Source organism: Grampus griseus (assembly GCF_964374135.1).
Source record: "Grampus griseus genome assembly, chromosome: 12".
Taxonomy (NCBI): domain Eukaryota; kingdom Metazoa; phylum Chordata; class Mammalia; order Artiodactyla; family Delphinidae; genus Grampus; species Grampus griseus.
In genome coordinates this window covers 80275789-80287991 of record NC_139006.1, presented here as the reverse complement: position 1 = coordinate 80287991, position 12203 = coordinate 80275789, and positions in this window count along the sequence as shown.

Here is a 12203-nt window from a genome sequence, read left to right as displayed (position 1 = left end):
AAAGCAGAGAAAAGAAGAATAACAAATACTTTAATGCAAAAAATAAGTAAAAGAACATTTATCTTCCTACTGTCTAGCACAGGGAACTCTACTCAGTGCTCTGTGGTGACCTAAATGGGTAGGAAATATAAAAAAGAGTGGATATGTGTATATATATAACTGATTTACTTTGCTGTACAGCAGAAACTAACACAACATTGTAAAGCAACTATACTCCAATAAAAATTAATTAAAGAAAAGAACATTTATCTTGCACTAAACATGGTTCTACCCTGAGTACGCCACCAATTTTCTGAGTAATTAAAAAAAATCAAAGAAAACACGATAATGCCAGTTTTGGTAGCAATAGATAGATAAATAATAATTTAATAATTATTAATACATATAGCAATGATATATTTTATTAATGTTAATAATTAATATGGTCAAGTGAGATAGTCTTTATATAAATACTATAGGCAATATTAATAATTTTAATAAGAAGAGGCATATGAGGAAGAAGAAAATAATATCAAAATCTAAATTCAATCTTGATAATGGATATTAAGAATTGAAGAGACAGAGTTTAGCAATGTTTTTTCTCCGGCTTTTTAAATAATCAGGAGTCATGTATACTTTAAGACAGGAATGAAGTCCCTTGGAGACTCAGCAGAGGGCATTTCAAAATACCCCACTCCTGGCAAAGTGGTGTGGTGAGGATTTGTCTCCTAACATTTGGCTGAGAATTCCAGCATTTTCACCTTGTCTCACAAAATTCTCCCCGATCCTGAGTACAACCGTATCTATTGTTTTGCCCCACAGTTCCAGCTACCTTTGATACTCTTGGCTACTGTCCAGTATTGCCTTTAAGGCAAATTATACTGCGCCATATGTAAAATAAATTCCTGGGATAATATTCAGGCTATATGAAATATGTTCAAAAACTGTTCCCAGTATCACTTATTCCTATTCCATTTATTTCTTAGTTGACTTTTTGTTGATTCTTATTTATTCTTCAGTTTCACTTTTGCCTATTCATTCCACCTTGAGGTGACTACAAAATGAAAGTTTATGACATTTATTAATTAATTAAACTAATGGAATTATTTTTACTTAGCAAAATTATTTATTAAAAAAATTCATGTGTGAATTCTTCATCTGAGGATATGGAATAGTTGTACTTTTCCCTATTCCTCCTAAATACAACTAAAAACAGGGACATGGTATATAAAACAAATATAAGACTCCGAAATGTGGAGAGAAGAAGGCAGGACAGATAAAAACTCCAGAACCTGGGTAATGACATGGTCATGAGTTGTCTGGATTTTCTTTTGGCCAAATATTTTCTAGACTTGAAACTGAAGAAGCGGGCAACCTGGAAGAAGCGAATTGATGTGTGGTAGGGGGTGGAGGGAAGCTTGCTTTCTCTAGTCAAAGAACCAGAAAATGAACAAAATAGCAAGATACACAACTTTGAGTCAATAACCACTCTATTTCAGCTGAAGAACACAGAAGAAGTGTCACCTTACCCCACTCATGCCAGGATAAACCAGCCAAGTAGGGAGCCTGACACCTTTGTGAAGCTGTAGAGAGGTGTCCCAACACGCCCACCAGGGTGCGTCAGAAGGCCGAGGAAGGAGCTGGGACTCTCACCACCACCAGCTGGTTTAAGGAAGCCCCTCTGTGGACTCACATGCCTCCCCTGGCAGTAAAGAGGTGCCCTTCCCTTCAAGTAAAAACTCTACCCTAGCTGATCACTACCCTTAATACACAAACATCCTTTAATCTGCCTTAATCCTTTTATCCACACATAACAACTTATTATTAGGAAAGAGAAGAAAATAAACATGACAACATTCCAGTAGATAATGATAGACACCAGAAAGTAGAACTGTGAGTTTATGGAAAAGTTCCTGAAATAAATCAATATGTTGAAATCTACAGTTTACATATTGACCGGGAATAACATGCGTCTGGGAAAAATCAAACCAGAATAAACAACATTGATATATGTCCTAATGAAACTCTTGGTCTTTAAATAAAGGAAAGAAGAATCCCTTACATATGCGGACAAAATATCCAAGGGAAAGAAAATCTGATAATTTTTAGAATTGACTCAATTAATTTTATGACAGAGTGGGGAAAAATACATTTTAAAACACTCAAGGAAAGAACATGAGAAAAAACTAATTATATCAGTAAATATATATCAGATAAATGCAAATTAAAGCAGCATAGGTCACAGTTTTGATGACTAGATAGAACTGGGGTCAAATAAGCATTTTATAAGACAGAGAAGTACAGTTTCTAGTACTACACCATACAATTCATATTGAAGATAAATCAGTTATCAATATGTACTCATGAAATAACACAGCAGCCACATGCATACAGCATAATTTAAGGGATGTGAGGAGAGAGAAAGTGATTAAACCAACATCAAAAACGGGATTTAACAGACTTGTTACAGACCTAAATAGATCAATGGACAAAAATTTAGTAAGGGCACGGAAGACCCAAACAACTTAGTCACTAATAATTGATGAAGAAGGTGAATACACGCACACACACACACACACACACACACACACAGAGAGAGAGAAAAGGCAGGAATGACGGAGAGAGAGAGAGAGATGGATGATGTGAAAAAAAATATGTTTATACTTGTATTTTAAAATAGGGAAATTTAATTACAGGCAGAATTTTAGGTGTTACTAAGGAATTCTTCATCTTGTTAGGTGTGAAAATGATGTTGTGGTAATGTGTGAAGGTGTCTGGTTTTCAGAGATGCATACTGGAGCTAGTATTGAAATAACATGACAACTCCTTTAAACTACCTTTGCTGGGATGAAGTGAGAGAGTAACACTGACATATATACACTACCAAATGTAAAATAGATAGCGGGTGGGAAGCAGCCGCATAGCGCAGGGAGATCAACTAGGTGCTCTGTCCACCTAGAGAGGTGGGACAGGGAGGGTGGGAGGGAGACGCAAGAGGGAGGAGATATGGGGATATATGTTTATGTATAGCTGATTGACTTTGTTATACAGCAGAAACCAACACAACATTGTAAAGCAATTATACTCTAATAAAGATGTTAAAAAAAAAGACATAGACAACACAAATATTCAATTATTGATAACTACTTTACATTGGCTATATGGGGGATTGCTGCACTGGTTAAATTCCAGTCTATGTCTTTCTAACTGTAAGACCTTATCTTTCAAACCGTAACCTTATTTACACTCACTCTTCTAGACTGAAAAATGGCTTCAGTATAAATATCCACCCCTTTGGACTGTTGTGGTTACTCTCTTAGACAGCGGGTTACCTGCACACATGGTACATAAGGTGATTTGCTAAGCACATTGCTGTGGTGAGAGAAATTTCCAGGCAAGAACAGCATCAGGCTCTGTCTCAGGTTACACCATGGACTGTCTTTCCATTGACCTTTTCCTGGTATTAATATAACTTTTATTAGATTAAAGAAAGCAGACACTTTGGTGCTGTGATGTAGTCCTGATTTGACAAGGCGCACAGTTCTGTAGGCATTTTGGCCTCTCATTTTAGTAGCTGAGAGTTCTCTGAGTAGATCATGAAAACTTGTTCCGAGTTTCAGATTCAGAGTACCTCAGCCCTAGAGCTTTAGTTCTGATTACTGCTTTGTTTTTTCTTTCTTTGTTCATGCAAGTTTACATTCCTATAGGACAATGCTTACTGAAAATATCTGATGTAGGTCTGGGACTAAGGTCAAGGAGGTGAAAAAAAGATCTGAAAAATTTGTTATTCTGTAGGGCAATGGCTAATATAAAATTAATTACCTGGGACGCCCAGCAAGGAGAAGCAGAAGTACCTCAGCCAGGATGTGAGTCAGTCAAGCCACTCCCACTCAGCAATGATCTGTGACATCCAAGGGTCATTTCTGAATGAAGGTTCCATGCTGCCATCTGAGAACTGTTTCTGGCTTTGGGATCTTAGATTTTGGGAGGAGGCTAGACAGGTGGAGTAAAAGCAGGCAGAGAGGGAGAAAAAAACTAATAAAAAAATAAACCCCACCCATTCAAGAAGTAACTGCAAGAAAAATAAGGGAAACTAACATAAAGTAAGAGCCCCGATGCAACTTGCTCTGAAAAGATAAACTAAGGAAAGTAATCTAAACCTGGCTTTAAGAAGGGTATCCTTGAAGAGATAACCTAAAGAACATGTGATGAAATGATACATGGATGTGAAAAGAACCAAATGGAAATTCTGAAAAAAAGTTTTGTATATAAATAAATCTTTCAAAAGGCAGGATGCCCTCTGATTGAGTAGAGTTAAAGAGACAGGTAGTGAATCTGAAAGAATTAGAATGAAATTTATACCAAATGTGGTGAAGATGGAGGAAAAGATCAAAATAATGAAGAGGCTCGAAGGCAGGGGTGTGATAGATTGAGAAGCTCTTATATAAGTCAAACAAAAGTTTAAGGAAAAAAATAGATTTAAGAAAGTTGAAAAGAAATAGAGACTTGCAAAAAGCCACTGTAAAATACAAATTCCTGTGCTTTTATGTGAGATGAGGACCAACAAGCATTTTTGGCTCCAACAGTGTGTAGCCCTAGGCTATTCGAGGATTTATGTCAGATCTGTCCCCTGGCTCAGACAGAGGGAACTTTCCCCATCAGGGGCATCTTCCCTACCTCAGTTTTGTTAGGCAAGGACTCCTCGTCCTGCTTCTGTGTGTCTTGGAGAACTGCAGAATGATTTGACATTGTCAGTTTGAACACTGACACCAGAAGAAACTAGGAAAGTAGGCAGCGTTTCCAGTCTGGGTTCTTGACCCCTTTATCCTTAGACCTAGGATTCACCCCTGTGTCTCAAATGCCCACAGAACCACAGTGAAGGGGTATCGTTGGCTGGACTTCCTCCCCTTTCCCGCTTCTTTTCAGGGACTTGGTTTTCTGAAAAAGTGTGGGGTTGTCTTTCCCAGGCTTTTACTTTCTTGAATTCAGACTAATGATCCACTCTAGCCAAGACTCATTAATTGCTCCATTCTCTTCAACAGTCCCTAGTCCTACATTCTGGAGATTCTATGTCTGTTTTTTTCCCCATAGCAGAAATAGGCATTTCTGACATACATCACGGGTCCCAGTACCCAGAAGCTTAACATCCATCCTTTAGATAATAGGGGCACTTACATCTCAGGTAATTAATGGAAGAGGTTTCCTACCAGAGCTAGTACTGGGAAACTTTTTCTTAAGAGAAGGGGGACCTGCTTATCCCTGCTTCTCAGGAAGCTGCGGAATCACAGCTGCCACGCCAGCTTCCGAGTCTTAAGAGAAACCTCTGGATGCAGCTCCTCTCTTTGGTTTTATTCTCTGAGGCAGTCAATGTGACCTCCTTCTATTCATCCTCCCAAATTAGTTTCACTAACAGTGAAAGTCCGTAAGTCCCTCTGGCCTCCTGTGAAATCAGAGTTGCCCCTGCAAGGCTTCCCTCTAAATCAATCCAGTAGCAACTTCCATTCCCCTGGGCCTGATTTTTCTGAATTCCATCACACTGTGCTGTGTTTTACAGCTCACAAAAGAGTTTGTACAAAATCTCAACACACACAAAGAGGTCTTTTCTCCTTCCTGTTGGTACATCATGAGAAAGTTGACTTCAGAATCTTGGCAACGTCTCATATAAACAAATACCTGTCCCAGTCCTGCTAGTCGTTCATCTAGAGACCCAGGGATCTGCTGGTGGTGACCATATCTAATTCTTAATTTCAGGACCCGCAAAAGTTTGCATGAATCCATGCCTCCTCCAAGGCCTGTCAGCTCTCTTACATTTCAGCAACCTCTCTAATTAGAACTCAAATCATCTTCTCTTGTCTCAGAGACCTGCATGCTATTCCTTTTACCTAAAACCTTTACTGCAGAGTAGTGGACACTGGGGCCTCTGTCCAGACCCCATCTTCAGGGCTGATACCCCCATCTGTTGCTGACCACTCAGTGTTGAGCCAGCCCCTCACTAGGAATTATGCTCAGTCATAGATAATCCCCGCCTTGCAACGTGGGCCTCCTCCCAGGGGTACTGTGGTCAATGACTGCTTCATATGGCAGAAAAGGCCTTGCTGTTTGCCTCAATTTGGGGTAATTTGTCATCTCAGCTCCCAGGTTCCCTCTAGGAGCATCTTAAGCTTCAGCTGTAATCACACTACAAGTTGATTTTTCCCTTTTCCCAGTACTACCTTACTCATTCCCTTACTGGTGTATTCCACAAAAACACACCCAGGGAAGACTTCTAAATGGAATTTTCCATCTCAGTGTTCATTTCCAGGGAACTCAGTCTGAGACAGGTGGTATCAGAAGAGGTAACCCCGTCAAAAACAGGAAAATAGGGCTTCCCTGGTGGTGCAGTGGTTGAGAGTCCGCCTGCCGATGCAGGGGACACGGGTTCGTGCCCCGGTCCGGGAAGATCCCGCATGCCGCGGAGCGGCTGGGCCCATGAGCCATGGCCACTGAGCCTGCGCGTCCGGAGCCTGTGCTCCGCAACGGGAGAGGCCACAACAGTGAGAGGCCCGCGTATGGCAAAAAACAAAAACAAAAACAAAAAAAAACCCAGGAAACTGGAGATGGGTCACTTTCCTGTTAGCAGGCAGGAGGAGTAGCATGGCTGGCGGTAGATGAAGCGTTGGGAGCCCACCACTGCCGTAGCAGGGCAGGGGGTGGTGAACTGGCTGCTGCAGTGTCTCCGGCACTGCAGAAGTAAGAGAAGAGGGAAGTGGTAACTAAAGATTATGGAATTGGGTGACTGCCGCTAAGCATCACCGACACCTTGTGGAGAAAGATAATGACAGGTTCAGAGTGATTAATCAGTAGTTCAAGGCAAAACGTGAAAGTCAGATAACCTTCGTGATAACATTTAATGAAACCCTAATATCCTGCAGCCAGAGGGGAGACGGAGCAGAGGAAAGCTCAAGGTCTAATTATGAAGGAGATTTGTGGTCTAATTGTGAGGGTAGTGGAAGTTTAGAGATGGTTGAAATAGCCCCAGCTAAGCTCCTATACCAAGGTCATGACCTTGAAACTTGAAATGGGGAAACTGGGTAATGCAGGCAAGAGCCTTTAACAGTATACGTGTCACTCTTGCCCCAGGACTATGTTAACTCCCCTTCCTTCTCTCACAATATAGTGCACAGGCACTCGGACCATCTGGATAGTCTGCTGAACGTGTTATTGGTCCATTATACCAGTGCCATCATGCTAGGTTAATCACACTACATGGGCAAGAAGTGACAAGGATGTTGGAGGTCTTGATACTTACACTACAGAGCGTAGGAAGTAAACCCAGTGACAATTCAGGGTCCTGCCACATCAGTGAGGTTTGTAAGAATTCAACAGGTTTGTGGCATGTTGGGCTTTCCTTCCCAGGTAAGGGCAGATTATTGCATCTGACACCACTCAAAACTAAAACAAGAAGAAGGGAGTATCATAGACCTCTTTGGGTTTGGACTGCAGCACATTTGGCATGTAGATATTCTGCTCCAGGCTATTTAATGGGTACACAGAAGGTAGCTAGGTTTGATCGGGACCAAGAAAAGGCTAGGCAATGTGGGTCCTTTGTTCCAGGAGGGCATTTGAACTTCTCCCAAATGTAATTTATTGGAAGCAACTGGAGTGAACATTTTAGATGGGGCAAATGGTTCTCACTGGAGAAGATAAAGCAATTTAACTATTTTGGTATTAGTCTGTGGCAATTTATTTGTTTTCTGGTTAAGAGTGACCTTCTTTCTTTCCTTTCCTTTCCTTCCTTCCTTCCTTCCTTCCTTCCTTCCTTCCTTCCTTCCTTCCTTCCTTCCTTCCTTCCTTCCTTCTTCCCTTTCTTTTTTTTGAAACAGACCTGTGAGTGAAAGGTTGGAAGAAATAGCTTCACATTTAATAAATATTCTCTCTTCTGCCAAGTAAAATTTTTAAAAGCCCCTCTTACTCTTGAGAGTAAGGGAGGGAAATGGAGTTTGGTTTCCTTAACTAAACTCTCAGGAATTCTATGGGGGCCTTTTTTATTTTACATGTTCAGAAGTATTTTTATTACTCTTGAGAGTAAGGGGAATGGAGTTGGATAAGAAAACCAAACTCTGAGGAGTTAGCAGGGACTGTTATTTTACATGTCAAGGGAAGGATTTGTATAAGTTGAGGTATTGCTTCCAGTTTCTCACTGATCCTTTGTTTGAAAAGCAAGCCCTTTGGGGATCAATGGAGTAAGGAGACAAACTTGGTTGATTTAGAGTTGTCCTGTGTCTACTTAGCTAAACTGGAACTGCATTTTCCAGAATTCCCTTCTGTGGGTGAACAGGGGTTTCCCTCTTCTTTTGCATCGGATGTGGGAGGAAGCATCAGTCGTATTTTGCTTCGATGCTGATGCAGGAAGCAAGGCACTGCTGCTGCTACTCACAGGTTGCCATCTGTCACACTTGTTATTTGTTACCTTGTGGCTACCTCAGCTCCCACAGACACCCCCTTTCTGCCTGTCTGACTTCAGGGCCAGGTGGAGGATGTGATGCTGTTGGAGGCTGTGAGGTCGTGAGAGACCCACGTACTTTTGTCCTCTTGGTTTCCAGCTCCTTTTCACAGTTTTCTATTACAGAAGAAACATATGTTTGTTATAGAAAATTTAGAACATACAGAAAGCTAATAAAAATAATCTGTGATCCCAATGCCCCATCAAATGTCTCAATATTTTCACATATATTATCTTGTCAATCATATATATACGTGCACATATACATGTATATATTCATAATATTTACACTTATTTAATTGTATAATATTTAAAATATGAGACTATATAAAAATGTATGTTTACAGATTCAATTGTATTTTACATATTTAATATTATATAGTATATTATTATTATATAATATAAAATATATAAAAATGAGACTGTATACAGATAGGTGTATGTATAACATTTCAAAAAATTGGAGGTTATATTGCACATATAGTTATTTAATTTGCACTTTTCTCATTGCAATTTATTATTAACATTTCCCCAATTCCTTAAATATTCTTGAGAGTTCGTTTAAATAATTGTATACTGTTTCATCCTTTACTTACCCAATCATCAACTGAGTGGGTATTCATACTCTCTTATTTTTTTCTATTACAAGCAACACTAATAAAAAAACTTTTATGTAAAACTTTCTGTAGATCTGTACTTGTTTCCTGAGCATAGCTTTCAGGAATTAGAATTTCTAATTTAATGGGCATTTTTTTTTTTTTTAATGCTCTTGATACTTAAGACTAAGTCGCCCTTGTTATGGACTGAATATTTGTGTTTTCCCCAAATTCACATGTTGAAATCTTCACCCCCCAAGTTGATGGTATTTATTTGGAGGTGGGGCCTTTGGGAGGTGATTAGGTCATGAGGGAAGAGCTCTCAGGAATGGGATTAGTGCCCTTGTAGAGAGACCCCAGAGAGTTCTCTTACCCCTTGCACCAAGAGAAGACACAGGAGAAGATGCCTATGATCCAAGAAGTGAACCCTCAACCAGGCACTGAATCTGTTGGCCACTTGATCTCGGACTTTCCAGCCTCCAGAACTATAAGGAATAAATGTTTGTTGTTTAAGCCACCCATTGTAGGATATTTTTGTTGTAGCAGCCTGAATGGTCTAAGATAGCCTTCCAAAGTTTCACCAGGTTGTACCACATCCAGTAAAATTTTGACAGTTCTCCCTTTCCTAAAACACTGGCCAACGTTGCTTATAATAAGTGATGTTTGTCTGGCTCGCTCTGTGATGGTGAGGGGTGTGGACTCCAGAGCTGGGCCCCTCTGGAGTCTGAATCTCAGCCCTGCAGCCTGTGTGCTCCTCAACAGTTTATAATCTTCTCTTCGTGTTTCCTTGTCTGTAAAATGCGGACAGTGTTAAGAGTACTATGAGGGTTAAATTATATAGTCCATGTAGAGCTCTTAGCACAGCACCTGGCAGAAAGCCCATCGTCAGTGAATGTGCACTGTTACTCCATGGAAAATGCTATCTTGTTATTTTAATTTGCTTTTTTCCCCCTTTTTACTATTACAGGGCTAAGAAATTTTGATATGCTTATAGCTCACTTTTATTTCTTTTGATAGTTGTATGCACATGTCATTCTCTTTTGTATTAGTATGTCCTTTTTATATTGCAAGGTTTCTTTATACAAAGAAAGACGCAAACAGTCTGATTATCACATGTATTATATTTTTACTTACTGTGTCCATTGTGCTTTACTTTGGTTAATGTTTGTTTGATTTTATTTAACGTTTTATTATTTTTATTGGACAAGTAACAAGTAAAACATAGTAACTTCAAATATGATATGTATTTCATCTAAAATATCTGGCTTCCTTTCATCCTCCCTCACTCCCTTGCTTGACAGGTTATATCAAAGTAAATCAAAATATTTATTATATGAGAATTAATATGTGGTAAAATATAGATAGACTTTAGTACTGTAAGTTACAACTGCATTTGAAAATAGTTTGGCAGAGATCATATAGACATAAATACTTGGAGGGTTTAAGGTTTGTGATGAAATTATCCTGGTCAGCAAGATAAGAAGAAAGAATAATCGGCTGACAAAAAGTGAGATAACGACAAAGACAATGGCGTTTGCGGATAAACTAAGGACATAATAGGGTTACAGTCCAGTGGGAACACGGTTCCACAGGATTAAATTGTGAAGCTTTCAATGTAGCTGCTCTGGTCATGGTCTTCTCCTCATGATGATGGCAATAACATGCAAATGAAGTCAAGATTAAATACATTTACATAGTGCTACCTTGAAGAAGTATTTCAACAAGTTTTGTAGAGGAAAAATATTTGAGGTTGAAAATAAAAGATACTTTGCTAAGCTACATACTTTAGACTTCCTTAAAATCTTGGGTAATGGATACAAAAATTAAAATAACTGTTTTATGTACCTAGGCTGCCTCATCTGTTCTACTTGATGTACGTGGCTGCATAGGAGAAAACCCCAGGACTGGGGTTGTCCCTTCTGTAACTCGGGTCCTTGGATTGTTGGCAAGGGTAGAAGTCTACTTCCTCTACTGCTCTCCCCAGCCTTGCTTCCACCAGCAAGAATCATATCCCTTAAAATGGTGAAGATTTAGACAAGTAAGTTAACAATACGTTGCAAATACTTGTTTTTCCCGACTTCCATTTGTTTTTATTTTCTTTATAGTTTGGTAGCTGTTTTTTATTTATAAGTTTATTGTTATATTTCAATTGTACAGAATTTCCATGTGTGGTCAAATTTTTCTATATATTGCCTTTCTTTATGATGTCTTTCCTTGGTTATATTTTTCTACTCTATGATCATTTAAATGTTAGCCTATAGTTATCTCTATGGTTTCTATTTCTATAGAATCTCTATATTATTATAGTTGAGTTTTAAACTTTGAAATCTTTAATAAATCTGGAAGTTAGCTTTATAATAATGAAATGGTCATTTTATTTTATTCCCTTGTATATCAAGTTGTCCTTAGCATCTTAAGTGCCATTCTTTGTTCACAAATTTGAGATGACACATTTATTATAAATTAACATACATTTACACTTGGGTATTTTTTTTTCCTGGTTTTGTTTCTATTCTGTTGCTTTGATTTTTTTTTCCATTTGTATTTTTCTACTGCGCTAGAATAAAGAGGAACCCCTGCTTCAATATTTTAGTTGTGTAACCAAAAGAAAAAAACACACACTCTTTTGAAGCATACCTGGTGTTTCAACACAGCTTATCATGCTCTGTTCTTATGTACTTGGGTCTCACAGAGAGGCAGACCTTTATCACAGAATGGAGTAGCCTAAGGCTGAGCTTCTCAAATATCAATGAGCTTAGAAATCATCTTGGGTGCACGTAAACTGCACAGATTCTCAGATGAGTTGCCAGGGATTCCTACCCAAAGAGTCTGGGGTGGGCCCTGAGACCTGCACTTTTCAGAGGTACCCAGAAAATTTCAATCTAGAGATTCATGTGACCAAACCTTAAGAAACTTGGGCCAAAGTTTGTTGATTTTTATAAATTAAAATATCTATTGGAAAGAAATATTTGACTTTATTCTGGAATCTGATTTTATGGCTGAAATTTGACAATAGAATTATTTTATGATTTATTTTGTTCCAAATAATTTGTTTTGACATAGAGGATATTAGCCAATTGCCATTCTGAAAGTAAAATTGACTCCAACCTTAAATACAAGCTCCCTTGCATCTCTACCAACAATGT